General features: G+C 44.3%; 1 protein-coding gene across 1 annotated transcript in view; it reads left to right on the top strand.

The window, feature by feature from the left end:
* Positions 1 to 326: 326 nt before the first annotated feature.
* TET2 (tet methylcytosine dioxygenase 2) overlaps positions 327 to 17,347 on the top strand; it is a 74,564-nt gene continuing 57,543 nt past the window's right edge. Inside the window, exon 1 of the mRNA XM_054064913.1 lies at positions 327 to 449. The gene's annotated coding sequence lies outside the window, so the exon portion shown is untranslated. The remainder of the gene's footprint in view (positions 450 to 17,347) is intronic.

A 17,347-nucleotide genomic window follows, 5' to 3' on the forward strand; every position in this document is an offset into this window, starting at 1 on the left:
GGACAGGGTCCAGGGTGGCGATCGGGAACAGGGTCGTGCGCGGCAGCGGGGGACAGGGAAAAGGGTGGCAGTGGGGAATGGGGACAGGAGTGGCGATCGGGGACAAGGTCCGCGGTGGCAGTGGGGACAAGGTCCGGGGTGGCAGTGGGGGAAAGAGTCAGGGGCGGCAATGGGGACCGGTTGCCGACCGGGGGGTCGGTGCCGGGGGCGGCTCCCCACGCGCTATAGGGGGGGTCTCCGCGCGCGCCGCGGGAGGGGGCGGGGGGGGCCGCTGGCGCGCGGGGCGGGGGCGGGGCGGGCTCCGACGTCAGGGCGCCGCGTGCATATTGAGGCGCGGGGGCCCGGGCGCTTTCGTCAAGGAGCAGAAGGAAGCAAGATGGCGGCCCTGTAGGAGCGGGGAGCGCGGCGCCCGGCTGTGCGTGTGGGCAAGGCTGAGGGGCGAGGCACAGGTCAGAGCGCGACCCCCGCGGTGGCCGCTTTCCCCACACACACCTTCCCCCTAATACCCCGGCAGCGTTCGCGGTGCGGGAGAGAAAAGGGGGTGGGCGCCAACGCGGAGCCCCCCGGCACGGCAGGGCTGACAGGGGCGCCCCCCGCCGTCGCCCCCCCCCCCTCAGCGGGGCCGCCACGGCCTGGCCTCGCGCCCCTCCCCGCGCCTTTGTCTGCGCCGCGGCGGGGGGGGTGGTGGTGTCCCGATGTCCCCCCCGCCGTGACCGTGGGGACTGGGCTCCACATCGCCTCCCCCGCGCAAGAGATGGGTATAGGGGGTGGGGGGGGCGGAGATGGGGGAGACGGGGATGGAGAAACTGGGGGGGGCTGCCCTGCTGTCCCCTCCACTGTGACCCGCGGGGTCTGGGCTCCCAATCGCCTCCTCCCCCGCAGGGGACGGTGATGAAGATGGGGATGGAGGAATGGGGGCGGCTGCGCCGCTGTCCCCTCCACCGTGACCCGCAGGGACCGGGCTTTCTATCGACTCCCCCGCGCAGGTGATGAGGATGGGGGGAACGGGGATGGAGAAATGGGGTTGAGAGGCTGCCCTGCTGTCCCCTCCATCGTGACCCGCGGGGATCCGTCTCTCCATCGCCGCCCTTGCGCAGGGGATGAGGATGGGGGACGGGGACTGGGAAGGGGGAGGCTGCCCCGATGTCCCCTCCGCCGTGACCCGCGGGGACCGGGCTCTCCATCGCCTCACCCTAGCAGGGGACGGGGATGAGGTTGTGGAGGAGGGAGCCGCCCCGCTGCCCCCCTCCACTGTAACAGACGGGGACCGCTTCCCCCATCGCCGCCCCCGCGCAAGGGACGGGGATGGGGGAATGGAGAGGTGGCGGAAGGCTGCCCCGCTGTCCCCTCCGACGCGAATCGCAAAGACAGGGCTTCCCCCGCGCAGGCGGCGGGGATGGGGTCGGGGCGACGCGGGACCCCATCCCCGTCTGCTGTCCCCTCCACCGTGACCCGCGGGGACTGTGCTCCCCATCGCCACCCCCGCGCAGGGGAGCGACATGGGGGACGACAGGGATGGGGGACGGGGACGAGGGCGGCTGCCTCGCTGTTCCCTCCGCCACCACCCGCGCTCCGCGCCGCCTCCCCCCGCACCGAACAGCTGCGGGACCCGGCTTTGTGCCGCTCCCCGGTGAACACAAAGGCGGGCGCAGCCCCGGGGAAAAAGGGAAAGGAGGGAGGCGTGAAACTCGGTCCTGGGGGCGAGGGAGAAGTGTGTGGGGGGTGTGGGCTCGTTGCGAGGTCTTCCTTTTTCTGTGCCGTCTACACGCGCGTTTTGTCCGCGTTGCTAAATCCCGCCGTCGGGGCCACTTGCACAACGTGGCCACGGGAAGAGAGCGAGAAAAGAAAAAAAAAAAACCCAAACAAACTTTCTCGTGTATGTTCCCCTGAAAGAACCCTTTCGGCGAGGTCAGGCTTGCTCCCCACCAAATGACAGACGAGCAACAACCTTACAGCGTTTGTAAGTTGAACGCGCGGCACCGTGTGCTCGCATCGTGGCATTTATCGTTGTTAAATCACTCCTCTAGACACGAGCAGTCGTTCTCGTGCCCTTAGTTAAGAGGAGACTTTTGGCTCGCGGTTTGAATCTCGGAAATCTAGCAGCCCCTTTTCTGCTAAGTAATTTTCCTTTTCAGAGAGTGAGGTGAAGGGAGAAGTGATGTGGTCTAGTGTGCTTCCATGGAAATGTTGCAACCGAAGATCTCATCACAAGATTTGTTTTCCATGATGAGTGGCATGCAAATATGCAGGCTTTGAGCAGTGATCAGCACCTCTGAATATCATCAGTTCAGCACAATTTTTTTCTTATATTTTGGGTTTTTTTTTCTGAATGTGAAGTTTAGGAGTTTCAGAGATGAGGAGGTACTGTCCCTGGTGAAAGCAGGTCAGTGGGTGTTGTTTGTTGGCTAATGAGGCCACCCTATTTGCATGTTAATGGCAGGTTGACTTACTGCAGCAGGGGGTGAGTGTAGTAACACGTACATTCACTTGTGTCTCTGCATGTGTATTCCACTATGGCACTTTCTCCAGAGGTTGTGAAATGTAAAACAGGACGTGATTGCCGAAGTTATTCAACAAAGAGATGTTAATTGTCATGAGTCCTGTATAAACTCGAGTTAGGGGGAGATCTGACTGAATTAAAGGTGGCAAAACCAACGCCATGGTATATGCACTGTCCTTTTAAGAGACACCCTCTGCATGGCAGGCTGACTGTAGCTTATAAATCATTCCTTCTCTTATCTTTTGAGAGTTAGACAAATTTGCCTAAGTGGTGTGTGATGAACTATTGGCTTCTTTTACTGGTAGCCATGGAAGATGAGAGTGTTTCTTTGAGCCCTTAGGACTGCTTGCTCCTCCACTACAATTACATTTCCCAAAACTTCTTTTGTTCTTGGTGTGTTTTTTCTTTTCCTGGTCACCTCACTGTTCATTTCTTGCACCTTTCCAAACAAAGGTGAGCTTCTGCAGTTTCTATATGGATTGCCATCTGTGTGTCATTTCTAAAAGTCTGTGACTAATAGTGGTTAGGTAACAGTTTTTCATAGACTGTCATACAGAAACACTACTACTTTCAGCTCTTTCTCAAACACACGGCACTTCGGTTGGTACTGTCCTTTGACATCTTGATTTTCAATTGCTATTTTCAAGAGTCAAATAAAACTGGATACAAACACGGATACTATTTTGTTGCATCTGTGTTAAGACAGTTTTGTGTATTTCTTTTCCTGCTCCAAAGTTCTATTTTCTATTATATTCAAGTTTGTTGTGTCTTGGAAACATTGGTTAATCTAGCAAGTTAAGAACTTTTGATGTGCCAGATCTGCTGCTGTCAACACTTTGAAAGACCATACATGTCTTTGATATTTATGCTACAGAAAAACAATTTGGAACCAATGTAAATAAGTCACTGTTGGGCAATATTTTGTCTGTCTTCCTCAGTGTTACAGAGAGCATAGTGTGAATCCTTGCAGTGAAGTCAGAAAACATTTAAGTCTAGCAACCAGCATGTAGGGAGGAGAAAAAAAGAGAGAGAGGGCAAAGGCATGAAAAATAACAGTGTTTAGGTGGTGGGACTTAACTGCTATTTACATGAAATGGAGAAGTCTGAAGTCATCTTTCAGTGGGCATAGTTGTTTCATTTTGGGAAGTGACATCAAAAAACTTGTGAATGCATTCATGGAACCTCAGGCAACCTTTTGTATTGCCCATTTCAGAGCTAATTATTAACAAATCTTCAAAAGAAGTAAAAGTTGAATGGGAGACACTGAGGCTGCTGAATTTGCCAAATTGTCACCGTTAGTAGTAAGGTTTTTAACAAGGACTTTGACATTGTGCTGCTTCCTGGCTTTTAGCCAGGGAAACTGGTATTGTTTTGATACAGTGCGCATGGTCCTAGACTTTGGCATGTCAACATTCTTTAAAGAACAAGAAATGTGTGCCGCTGAGGAGTTATTATGACGGACAGATTTCCAAGGTCTCCTGTTGGCACCAGTACCGCATTGGATAACAGAAATAGGAGGTTGTAAATGTTTTGGTTTCTATGTGCAGAAGCAGGAAACTCTGTAGTTGCTGCTGGAATGGGGATTTCGTCTGCTGGAGCTGGAAGGGACCATTCCCTCTTGCTCCAAACACTTCAAATGCTGCTGGGAGTCCAATCTCCTAGACAGTTCCTTGGTTCCTTTAAATACCAGCAACAACCAGTCAGCCCTAAAGAAAAAAAAAACCAAACAAACAAATAACAAACCTTGCCATGTTATGGAACAAATCTGCTGGTTAGGTGTTGAAAAACATGAGGTTTGTTGGACTGATGTTACCGACCCTGTTTGGGGACTCTTCACTTCTAAGTTACTTGCATGGGCAGTAGAGTGTTTTTTCTCAGAGTGTGCCTAAGCAGTGACTTTAAATCTCTTGCTCTGTTTTGTTCAGAGTGGAAGATATGTCTCGAGGTTCTACAGAAGCCAAATAAGGTCATTTTTAAAAAATCATCCATTTTTCAAGGTGGAATTTCAGATGAGCTGTCAAATTTGGCTTCTCACAGCAGGTGACCCTTCTAACTCTCTCACTGGACTGCCATGCAGTAGCTGTAAGCATGGTAGCAACGTCTGTAAGGCAGCTTAGCAATTGGAGCCTGAAAGAGGTGGAACAAAGTTGCCAAGTTCCAAGTAGAGTTGGTGGTTATATTGGAAACTGTGCTGGAGAACACAACCACAAATGGTTTTGCCAAATAATATACAATATTTATTTAGTCCAGCTCTCTGATTGCTGTTAAGGCAGTCAGCCAGCAGCAGTAATTGTTGTGACATCATTTTGAAAGGCAATGTGCTCGTTCTGAAATGGAGTGGGACGTACTATGATTCATTATTTAGAGAAAAAAAAAAAAAAAGAAGCTTTAGTCTGAACAGAGATAAAGCATATGACTGCATCATGGCTGAAAGCCAAAGAGGGAATTATATGAATCAGTCACACTTGTGGCATTATTCCGATCTCTACTCTATAAGGCAGTGAATACCTTCTTACTCATTTAATGATCTTCTGCAGGAAAAATATCCATTTGATCACTGAGCAAGTAACAAGTTGCCATAGTTCCGGTTGTTACGCTTTCAGATCGTCACTGCTTACATATTCAATTTGCATAGCTTGTCCCAATATCCTAGATAATAAAATGTTACAAATGGAAAGTACCATGAGTAATCATCTTCTCAGTCACCCATTGAAAAGAAGTCACTTTTGCCTTCCCTTAGGGTAAATAAGTCTCTTAAGAAGACAGAAAAACCCCGATATCACATATTTTTCCCAAAGAATTACTCAGTGGGTGGAGACATAAGCAATGGGATGGACAGATCCCAAGGACAGCTGATGACTGACCCAAAAAGGTTGCTTGGATTAAAATACTAGAAATGTGCCTCACATTATGTAGCAGAAGGAAGGTAGAGAAAAATGAGGTTTGAGAAATAGGAGAAAGAGCTAACTAATTTCACCCACATATCTCAGTGTTCTTGAAATGAATGAAAAAGAAAAATGCCCTGCCTACTAAGAGGATCAGAAAGAGCATTCTACCAGTTGTTCATAGGAAAGGATTTTAATTCTTGGGACAATTTAGAAGAAGTTACTGTGCTTTGAAAAACACTTTGTCAATTCAGAGCTGTAAAGATTTAGATTCCTGTCCTAGGTTTTCAAGCAGGCTCGTTCATCTCTGTCAAACACCTTCCAGAAAGCTGAATCATCTTAGCAAACCAAACAAAATTCAGGCTGTCCTTCAAAACCGAAGTTTTCTGTGGAGGTGAGGATTCCAAGTTGGAATGTTGTTGCCTTGTAGCATACCTATGGTAAGAAACCCCAGCAGCATTATTCTTACAAATAAAAGCTTACAGTACTGAGGCTTGTCTGACCTCATTCTTGGTGTGTGTGGTTTTTTTCTTATTATTTAAAAAAAAAAAAAAAAGAAGGCAGCATTTCTATTGCAATGTGCAAAGGAATAGGTTTGTTCTATGCTCAAGTTTAACAAGAAAGGAAAATTCAGCATTTTAATCTTAAGTACATCATATTTTTCAAGACTGTTTCAAAGAAGTGGGCAAGTGAGTGGCTCTGTAGCTCAGATAACTGGGGATAGCTAAATAAGCAAGTAACCCTTGGAAGTATTTCCCACGGGTGCAGGGAAGTAGCCTGGGTCCTTTCTGATTAATTACTATGGTGCAATTCAGACAACATGAAGTATCTTCCCATGTTCTACAGTGTTGCCTCTAACCTTAAATGTATTTCGCATGGATTCCCAGCATATGAATACTGGTTTCACCAGCTGTATACACAGCGTAGAAGAAGTTTCCAGGTTTAAGTTGAATTTTTCACTGACTTATAAAGGGGACAATGACTTCTGCGTTTACTCCACGAGCCACCTTATCCTTAAACTTACATTTTAGTGACTAACATTTAAACAACTTCTTTGCTTAATCTCCTTTCTAACAATGCACAAACAGTTCAAGCTCTGTCTTCCAATGTCCTGGCATGAGCTGCTTGAAGTCATATCATGTTGGAAAAGCATTTGGGTTCATTGCAGTAATGCCCAGGCTTCCCAAGTGGGTAGATGTTTAGGTCAGAACGATGACTCTCCATGCGGTTGCACGCACGTGGTTAGAGTGTTTACAAACAGTGTCCCAGAATCCTCGGCAGCTGCCTTGACGCAGCCAGCGAGGACAGAGTTCTAGGAATGTCTCTGGTCTTCATGCGCGTAGAGGAGAGGGAAAGACATACAAAATGCGGAGTTTAAGAAAACTTATTGTAGTTTGGGTTTTGGCTGAGCTTTCTGCATCTGTGTTGCATTCTAGATCGTTGGTTCCTTTGTCAGACGCGACTGTTTTTTCCCTTACTCACGCGTAATCTGGGCTATGTTAATGCATTTGCCTGAAATGGACTGACCCCAAGTGTGAGACAGGGGTTAAGGGAATTGTTGCAAAAGTTTCAAATTACTTCTCTGTTTCCCCCTTTTCTAAAAAGGTTATAAGGAATTCAGTCCCCAAGAGCTTTCATGACAAAGCAGCTCTTCACAGTACAAGAATCCCACTGTAAATGGTTCTATTTTTTTTTCCTCAATTAGGCATGATTCACTGCCTGTTAGAATACTAGAACAATTTCCTTCTAAAGAACAAAAAAGAAATCGTGAATCGTACTAACTTTATAAGTAAAAATCAAATAGCTGAAAGTCTTTATTACTTAATGATACGTGTTGACACAAAGAGACGTTGCTGTTACGAAAGGTAGTACCACTGCAAGGCAAGTTTTGGATCTCCAATAGACATAAGAAGCTTGGTGGAGATTTCTGTGTTTACTCAACCAAACAAATAATACCACCAATCTGTTGGTTTTTTTTTTTTAAAAAAAGGAGGGGAGAGTGGTGATGGTAATTATTGGGTTTGTCTTGCCAAGATGGTTTCAGGAGGCACAGATGAAACTACATCTTAGTTGGTGAGAAGCGCCCAACTGACACGTGTTTCATGCCCTCCCCTGTGGACCTAAACTAAACTTGTCAGACAGGTTCTGGTCTCTGAAGACATCTGAAGCCTATGCTCTGAGTGCACTGTGAGACTCTCTTAGCAGAGGTCCAGCTCCTCACCCAGAAACACTGTTTTCTAGACTGGAAAGTGCACTTTTTTCAGACTTTCTCATGTAGTTCTGCAGCACGCTTTTGGGATAGTATGCAAAAGCACATCACTTGCTGTACAAAATGAATCCTAAAAACTGGTTTTGACTCATAAGGAGGAAGCAGTTGGTACAAGTGTCTCTTCCACATTCTGAATTTGTCTAGATGAGTCATGGTATTCACCATCATGCAACAGAGTACAAAGGCCAGTTGCAGATCTTGTTGTACACGACTTCTGCTATTTGTTGTATGTTCATATTAGTTGCATCCATTTTATATTAATGTCAGTTGTAATCACTGTATTTTTGTTATTACACTCCAGAGGTTTCCATTTCACCTGTTTTCTCATTTGCAAGACACAAGTATTATATTTGGGTCACATCCAGAACCTCCTTTTATTTCATCGAGCTCTTCACCTCCTTTCATTCCCTTTTCTGACTTCTTTTTGACCACAGTTCCCATTACTCAGTAAGCAGCTGAGTAGCAGAAGGTAGCAAGCAAGAATAAAGAATAGCTGAGAGAGTGTGTAACAAAGGCATTTCTGAGTTTGCAGTGACTATTTGTTCTTTCTCTTCCCACTTTTAGTGCTAGTGCTGTTAGAGGGATCAAAGGGTAAACGTTAACCCTGGGCCTGATGCTGACAGGATAGTTTTGCCCTCAGTTTCAGTGTCCTTTAATAACATTCTTCATTTGTCCCTGCGTGTGAGAGACGACTCTTCGTGCAGCACTCGCCCCCATTTCATGCCTGTGATACTTTTTTTCATCTTTGTTTAATCTGTTTGTTCTTTCAGTGCTACTTCACTTGTGTTTGAAGTCACATACTTTGAAGTTATACAATTTTTATACTTGCCAAAGGACATACAACTCTTTCAGCTCTTATGTAAGCAAAAACGAGAAAAGAATAATTGCCTATTTCCTCTTGTGTGCAAGTAGCATTACTGTCCTGCTCATGATAAAATGAGGAAAAAGAATTGCTGCCATAAAGCACGAGTTGCTTTCCTTCACCCAAAGTTACTAAAATTCACAGAAGTGAGATATTTCCTTGAAGCTTAAAGTGCATGTATAGCTTAATAAAAGGAATGCAATTTCTTCCCAAAAGAGAACATGTGAAAGGTGGAAAATACATTGGATTCGCCTCTCCCTGGCATTTTGAGAAGTTAGTGTGTGTGTGTGTTTGTGTGTGTGTATGTATTACAGACCTTAACATATTTCCTTTTCAAATGACCAGCTTTTTGTTCCCACTGCACTCCTTTGCTTGCTTGTCTGTCTGCCCCAAAAGTCCTGAGGTATTTCTATGATGGCAACAGTAAAAATAAAACTCCTGTAACCAGTGGACATTTTGGGGGAAGGCAAGCCTATGCTACCGTGTCTCCTTTCCAGCACAGTCAGTTTGTGAGCATACACAGCACATACGTGGGAGCAAATGAAAATATTGACCAAACAGGGAAGAGCGCTCTTGTTATTTCTAGGCATGAAGAAGGCACAAACCGGAAAAATACAGCCTTTTGGTTCTCTGTTTCTATGATGCTCTCCATACTTTCCACAGAACTTCTTAATTCATTCTTTTTAAATAAGTTTGGATCCGTACTTTTCTGCTTCCCTGTAATTCTTAATGCAGAGAAGAAGCTTTTGTAGATGTGAGTAAATGGTAGGAAAGAAAGAATTATGCTGATCTATTTTCTTTCTCTCTGTTAATAACTACACATACTGCCTGAGAAGTGAGAGTCCAGGTAGGAAAACACAGATTTCTATGTGTTCTTCCATGGTGCCTGTGTTGTGCAGTTGACAATGTTAGGTATAGGTGACTTTCTTTTTCCCCAGTGCTATCAGCTGACTTGTGATCCTGCAAACTGATGGCAGCCTTTGCCATTTTCACAAAGCCCATTTTTCTTGGGTTTAGAGCTGTAACAGTCTGCCTGTGTAGAGACACTTAGAGGAGTGAGGCACCTAGTCAGCCACATACTTTGTAGCAACTGAAAGAAATGTATTTTTTCTTCTTTGAGGGTGGAGGGAAAGAAAATCAATGGAAAGACTAAGGCAGGTGTAGAAACTAAAAACTAATTTTCACTTTTTTTAAAAAAAAAACTTCTCAAAGAATTGTAAGTTAAAATGGTTTTTGCTATGAAATATAAACTCTAGTTGATGGATTGGAGAGAAGTTTTCCCTCTGCAAGAATGAGTCTGTAACTATGTACTGAATAGCTGCTTTTTCTTGAAAAAAAGCCTGCTACTAGATAGTTGGAGATTCTTTGTTGGACAAGCTGGAGCATGAGTCTAATTTGGGATGGCAACTCTGATGCTTCTAAATATAAGGAGAGTGGATAGAGTGAAATTAATTATTGCATGTTAGGAGGCAGCTCATGTCCCAGCCATGAAACAGAATCCCAGTGTTCTTGGGGCTGTGCGAACATAAGCCATTTTTGTTCTGTTTTGCTATTTAATTCAGTAAAGGAGACAGAGAAAAGGGCTGGCAGCACACAAGGGGACAGAGTGTTAGAAACTCTTGTTTCTAACGCAAAGCAGAGGCAGGCAGCTCCCTTCCAAGGAACTAAATATTTGCTGTAAATACAGCAAAGCTGGTATTGCTACCTGCTCTGCATGTGTAAGAGGAGTTCTTAACCAGCATCGCCACAGTCTTTTTCCATGGGGTGCTAATATTAATGAGCAGGCAAAACATGCAAAGAGTAAGAGAAGGAGCACGAAATTAATAAGCAACATTTGAGAGCCAAAGCAAATGTGGATCATGCAACATGGTACAAACCCTGCTGGAGCCATTCATTTCAGTGCTTCTTTCTTTTTTAAAAAAAAAAAAAAAACCAAACAAGAACATAAAAGACGTACAGGAAAGCTGTGGTGTAGCTGGGAACTGAACCGGTATCTCCTAAGTGCCAGTGCTTTACCCATGATACCCTCCTTCCTGCTCATTCAGAGGTTTACAGATAGTTTTCTCTGCTTACTAAGATAACAGAAGTATCAATTTTAAGAAACAGAAACTAGACTCACAAGCAAGTAGCTTTTCACTTTTTTTCAGAAGCTGGTTTTCAGTAGCATTTTCTGTTGATTGATAACACATTCTTTTTTTTTTTTGCTGTACATGCCTTTGGACCTTTAAACCAGGAATGCTCATTCAGAACAACCCAGCAAATTTCATACTGTTGTTTATCTTCTTGATGAAGAGGATGGCTTTTTTGCACACTGCTTTGACTGCAGCATTGTTGAAACCCACCACTAGCAGTGAGAAAGGGTGCAGGAAAGGATGCTATCTCAGCGTTACTGGCACTGCAGATGTCTCCATGTGCCTCCAAACAAATAAGTGAAATCTCACAATGAGCTAATTATAATTTAAAATAGTATGTTGTGTCAGTTAATTGCAGTGTGTGAAACCAAGTTGTGTAATGTCAGTTGAATAAGTAGGTACTCCAGTAACTCCCATTAACCTTTAATACCTTTGATCCTCCTATTCATTCAGGCAAGATTTCCCACAGTCTGCAAACTGTTCCTGTACATCAACTCCAGCCTACCATGCAACTCCTGTTTTGATCTGTTTTATCAATTAGGGGTTTGTCAGAGTTCATGAACCTTCACTCTGACATCATGCTTGGCAGCAGAGCTCAAAGGGGCAAAAAACCCAAAAACCAAACCCAACTTTAATTTGTTGTCAGCAATCTGTCTGCTGGAGATGGGATGCACAAGCCTGTGCAGGTGACACCACCATCACAGCATTCATAGTTTTCTGTGCAACAGTCACCCATTGTATCCTAGACCTGAATCAGAGATGGTGGATTTTAATGTTGTCTCTCTCTGGTCTTTTGGGGTTCCTTTGCTGTGGACAGTCATAGCTCAGCTTGCCTTGTTTGATATGCAGTGCATTTAACCGAGAGCCTATCCTCAGTAACTTCAGCACATTCACAGACTCGTGATAAAATCCATGTTGAAATGCGTTTGGAAATAAAATCTGATGGGTAATTTAGCTCATGCAGCGTCTCTGGACACTTGACAGAGGCGGTTGACCGTGAAGGACAGATGGATTTTTCCCTGCCATGTTTAGAGATCTGGTAATGCTGAAAACAACTTGGGAGGAAGATGGAGTGGGAGCATTCGTCCTCACTTCCCCCAGTTTCTCCTCTCCCCATGACAATTTGGAGGTTCAGCTGCTGAGCCCCCACGTGGTTTGTGTGCACATGACTGTGCTGTTTACAAACACCCTCACAGGCATCCCTGAGGTGGTGTATTAAGAGGGAGGAGGGAGGGTGCCACGCTGCAGGGCAAGCTCCCTTTGCGCAGCTTGCGAGAGCACCTCGTTTTCACTCATGTCCTTGTCTGCCTGTAGCGATTGTGGCCGAAGGCAAGGCTGTGGTGGGCTGGTGGAGTCTGCTGGCTTGTTCAGGTTTGCTCATTTTACATTTAAGCAATATTCAGGCCAGGGGTTTAGAACAAGGTCGTCCACGGTGAGTCAAAAATAGAAACTTTATTGCTCGATAGAGTGTAGTAGCGCTGGAGAGCGCCAGCTAGATGTACACGCAACAGCAAGGAAGGTACTTTTCTGCTTTCCAGAGATGCTGTTGGGGAATTGGGTAACAGTTACAGTAGGGTAGGATTTCAGAAAGCCTATAGAAATGAACAGGGACATTTTTTTTATTCCCTGCTGGCAAACCAAGGACCACTTTTTGTCCACATTTAAGAGACAAGTCTCAACGAAACACAAGTAGTTTGAAGCAGCTAATATTTGAAATCACAGTTGCTTTATCGCTGGGAGAAGACTGCCTTGGTTTTGCTTTGTTTTAGCAGGCCATTGGCACACAGCAAGAAAGAGGTTTGAACAGCTGGTGTTGCTGCATTAAATGGCCTCCCATAGCTGAGGCACAAAAAGACAAAGCATGCTGCTTTCCAGACGCTCAGCTAAAATTTTATTGACTTACTTTTTGCGGCTCTCCTCACGAGTTCAGAGTTCAAGGATTCCTATATCTGTTGTACCTTGAGTTCAGATTGCAAGATATAACTACACGGAGGGAAACAAACAGAAAAGTTCGTGTTCTTCAAAGACAAGCATTTTTCTGTATTTGTTCCTCTGTTTTGTTTCGGGGTGTGCACTGTTTATTTTTCTCCTTTTGTTTTACTCTCTCTCCCGCTTACCCTCTGCTGTGTGCACACCCTCTTCCAGCGCTCTCTCTGGCTTGTGTGGCTGAGAAGTGCAGACTCAGCAGGGACTGGTAACACTTTAACTCTTTGTCCTGTTCTGGGCTCTCCCTCGGCAAAGGTCACAGCAAATGAGACAGCTGCACTTGGAAGAGTCGGTATAGGAGGGAGGGAGGGATGGTGACCACAGACTGTTGTTCCCACCCTCCCCCAGCTTTTTTTTGTTGAAGCGTATAAAGTGCATGGTCAGGGTGAGATGAAACTTTCTGTAGGCTTTAGGTGGCTGTATCTGCTAATTTCTCATTAAGAAGAAATGGAAAACTTGTGACTTTTGTTTGTACTGGCCATATCTAGCTTCACACAACCTCTACCAATAAACAGAAATAATTTAGGAGTTGCTTCCTCAAGTGCCTAAAACGTGGTCTTAATTTCATCAATGCAAAGCCAGCAAAAAGCTGTTACGCTCACAGCTATCTGTCTTTGAAGTCATTTTGGAAACTTTGGCAATGTGCCCTTATACAATTCTTTTTCCTAAGAGCCATAGTTTTCATTGTGTTGTGGGACCATACTGGCTCCAATTTCAATGACTTAGGGCAGAAATTAGTTTTATTTTTCTTGAGAACAATTCAGCACTCCATTGGCTGATGGCTGAGAGAAGGAACCTGCCTGGGCACCATCAACATTAGCACACATCCACGTGTGCCACATACAGGAAAAAAGGTTCCCATTTGCCCTTCAGATATCCCACCACAGTGTTTCAAAGGGCTGCGAGGGGCACGCACGCCAGCAAGAGAGTTGGCACTTGTTGGCTTAACTACATTGACACTGGCGCCAAGGTTTACCTCTCCGCTTGGCGCTCCAGGTCATGCTGGTGTCTCACCACGTGCTTGCGCGCACATGGCAGCAATGTTTACAAACATGACCCCACAACTCTTACAGACAGTTATGAAAGAGCCAGCGAATGCTGCATCCCGCGTGCGAGGGTGACCTAGATCACCAGTGCTGGGAGTGAACAGCAAGGCGCTCGTACTGAGTGCACGCTGTGAGAGCACATCAGACGTTTGAGGCAGATGATTTTGCTCCCAAACTGTTTTGAAATATCATTGTCACTGTGAGAGAGTTTTCCACCATAAACTAAAAATAGCTACTATTAACTAGCAGGAGCGGTGGGTAAGTGATTCAGCAACTCGGGGATAGAAGTGACTGTGTTCTTCAGCACCGTAAGTCTTTCTGTGCTGTACTGACTCAGAAAGTACATAAAATTTTCGAAGTGGGAGGGAGCAGCAAGGCTGGCTTGCTTTGGCTAAAAGAAAAGAATACTGTGTGATCACATGGCTTCTGGCTGACAGTTCCTTTTTTTTATTTCTTTATTAACATTTGCACATGGGTACTGATGAATGCTTTGTACTCAGGTTGAGAGCATCCGTTTAGGAAAAAGATGCCTTAGCACTTTTAAATGGCATCTACAGAGTATGAATGCCGCTGTAAGGCTGACATATGTTTTTGACATGGGCCTTAAAAAAAAAAAAACATAGATGAAATGCCCCGTTAGCAAACCAAGCACTGCATGCTCAGCTGTCAAAGGTCCTCATTTTCTTTTCATATGTATTTTTTTAAAATCACTTTTGGATGTAGTAGATGTCTGCTTTAAAAAAGAAAAAAAAACAGTATGCCTTCCTTATCCTTGAAGCTCGTCAAAGAAGCTTGTACTGTGTGCCAAATTAACATAAAGCAGTTTCCTTCCTAGAAGTTATAATTTATTGTAAAATGGAAGTACGTGGTCAGATGATCAGTTTTTGACAGATTCTAGAGTTCTTGAAGTTTTCTCGGAAATACACTTATGTGGAAGAAGGCAGGCTATATAACTGTGAGTGGTTGCCAAAGATAAATGGAGCTTTCTTGAAAAAGCTGCTAAACTAGCAAAAATAACCCATGCTTCTTAATAAATCACTTCCAGTTTTCACTTTTGGAATCAAAGAATTTAATCCCAGCTTTGCAAAAACCTACTAAATGTTGAAGGATTCTTTTTTCCCTCCCTAACAGAAAGACTGACCTTTCACAAGCAGACGAGATGGTAGAAAGATGGTAGTTCTATTTTATGTTAGTTACTATGATATATCTCAGTGTTCATAAATACCACAATGATAAAGCCCTTAGGAAAGATGCACTGCAAGATTCTCTGTGCCCCTTCTTCAGTGTGGTTCAATCCCATTACTGAATAAAACTTGTGTAAGTATAAAACTAGTCCGTAGTCTTCATCTTTTCCATCCATACCCAAGGCAGCTCTGCATGAGAGTTGTCAAAGCTCCTGTGGAGTTTTTTTCACCGTGTAAACAGAATAAAATAAGAGAGGCTGATGCATACCCACTCTGGCCTGGTCAGTCACGCATTTCCTGTGGTCAGATAGCTCTACACACCTGAGCAGGTGAAGTGCTCTGCAGGTCAGCCCCTGATCCATTACTGGTTTTGTCCAGTCTCCTGGCTGATTTTTAATGTTGCATTGGGATGTGAGCAAATGTCCTTGCATCTGTTATTGAGGTCTTTTCACTGCTGAATGTTCGTTACAATGTTCATTACACTGTATACAGTAGACCTAGAAATAAGAATGAAAGTACTGAAAATAGGTCACTGTTGTGTTCCTATTTTAAGAGTTCTTTGTGGCATTTCTCCTGCCTGAGGAAAGCAAATCTACCCTACTGTGAAACTATACAAGTATGGGCAGACTTAGAGAAAGGAGAACTAGAATTTTACTTCTCTAAATGTATATAGCTTTTTTCCTGGGTACATAATTGTACATCTTCTGGAGTCTTTCTCCATAAGCCCTGAAGCACATTTTAAAATCTTCTGAATCAGAAAGTACTGAGGTTTACAAGGACTGGTTTATTAGTATTTATGATGTCTGTGGGCTTTTCCGGTACATTTAACTCAACCAGTGCAAGATCTGTACAGATACATGAATTCTGTCTGATGCATCTTTGACTTGGAGAATCTTCTTATTGTTACTATTTATGATATTTTCTTACATTATGCGAAGAGCTTCTTTTAGTCACCCAGTGAAGAGAATACAAGGAAAGGAATGCTGCTTATAATGAAGATTATTTTATTTTGTACTTTTATTTGGGGGTAAGATGGAAGTGAATAGTGTAAGATTACCATTGTATGCTACAGGGTGAATACCACCATTGTGTCAGTTTAGATGAGTATCTCAAAATAAATACAGACTCTGTCATGGGTTTGTCCTCTAGGTAAAAAAGTAATGGAAATCTTGTTCAACAAGTTCAGCAAAAGGCACACCTAAACTTTAATTGTGTCTTCAGATGCATAGGTGCAATTCTTAATAAACAGTTTTACCCAACTACCAGAGAACAGACTTGGGACTTTTGATTTTTCTTATACCTAGAACATATGCTGATCAATAATCATGTCAGCACATAGTCTGGGGAAAAGAATCCCATGGCTTAATAAGCAACTATCCCCAGCCATAATTTTCTCTGCCACACCTGTGTGTGTGAGAGAGCGAGCAATTATGCACCAATTTATAGTATTATGCCAATCCCCTTCCCCTCGCCTCGCTTCAAAAGCCATTCTACCAGAAGAGCAGGGGAAGATGAAACGGTGCCTGTGGTATACAGCTATGAGATTTTTCATTGATGTCTCTTGGACCTGGGAATCTTGGATGGGATCAGAAGTGTGCTACCAAAATTTGCAGCACTGAATGAGGCAGCAAGAGGACTCCCTGAGCTGGGAGGTAAATGGGCAAGGGACCACATTGTTCCTATCTGTCTTACTCATTGCATTCTCAGCAGAACACAGTTTCTTAACAGACCAACTGCTTATTCTTTTTGTGCACAGAGAAGAAAACGCACAGAACACCTACTGGCCAATACATTAAGTTGCATTAACAACTGCCCACAGCACTCATAGGCAGGGTAGGAACATGCAACAGGCCTGCAGGATATCTGCTCAGCACAAACCACAGACAGAAAATGCTTCCCATCATCCTACTTTTTAATTAGAGAGTCAAAGTACTGTGTGTGCAAAAAAAAGGATAAAAACAATGAAAGGAACAAGGAGTGTCTTGGATTTTTACAGTACTGGCGAATGTATGGGGTGGGTGAAGGGAAGAAATGCCCAGAGGTGTTCTTAGGAAAGCAAGAAAATACCATGTAATAGAGTAAGTTTAAAAAACTAAAAGTTATCTGAGCCATGTCAGCAATGGCTCTTCTTGTTCACGCGATTCAGCTAGTGAAGTAGTGATGTTTCTTCCCCTGTCTTTCAGTACTACAAGAAATACTACTGTGCTTTGGCCAACAGCATGCCTTTGACTACGGCCAATCTCTAAAGCTTCAAAATATGATGAAACCCCCATTTCTAGAAGCCAACTTATACATCAGCAAAACAAAACAGCTTTTATTATGTAACAGGCAAACGGCAGAAACCCTGATTTATCAATTCAATAGGGATACACCAGAAGCAGCAAAATCAGGCCTGGCCTTCGACTCATGTTCCACTATCCTGGCAGCTTTTTTTTTCCCTAACTATTTTACCTTGCTGTAGGTCCTCGAGTGTGGAGAGAATG

This window comes from Cuculus canorus, chromosome 4 (assembly GCF_017976375.1).
Source record: "Cuculus canorus isolate bCucCan1 chromosome 4, bCucCan1.pri, whole genome shotgun sequence".
Lineage (NCBI taxonomy): Eukaryota > Metazoa > Chordata > Aves > Cuculiformes > Cuculidae > Cuculus > Cuculus canorus.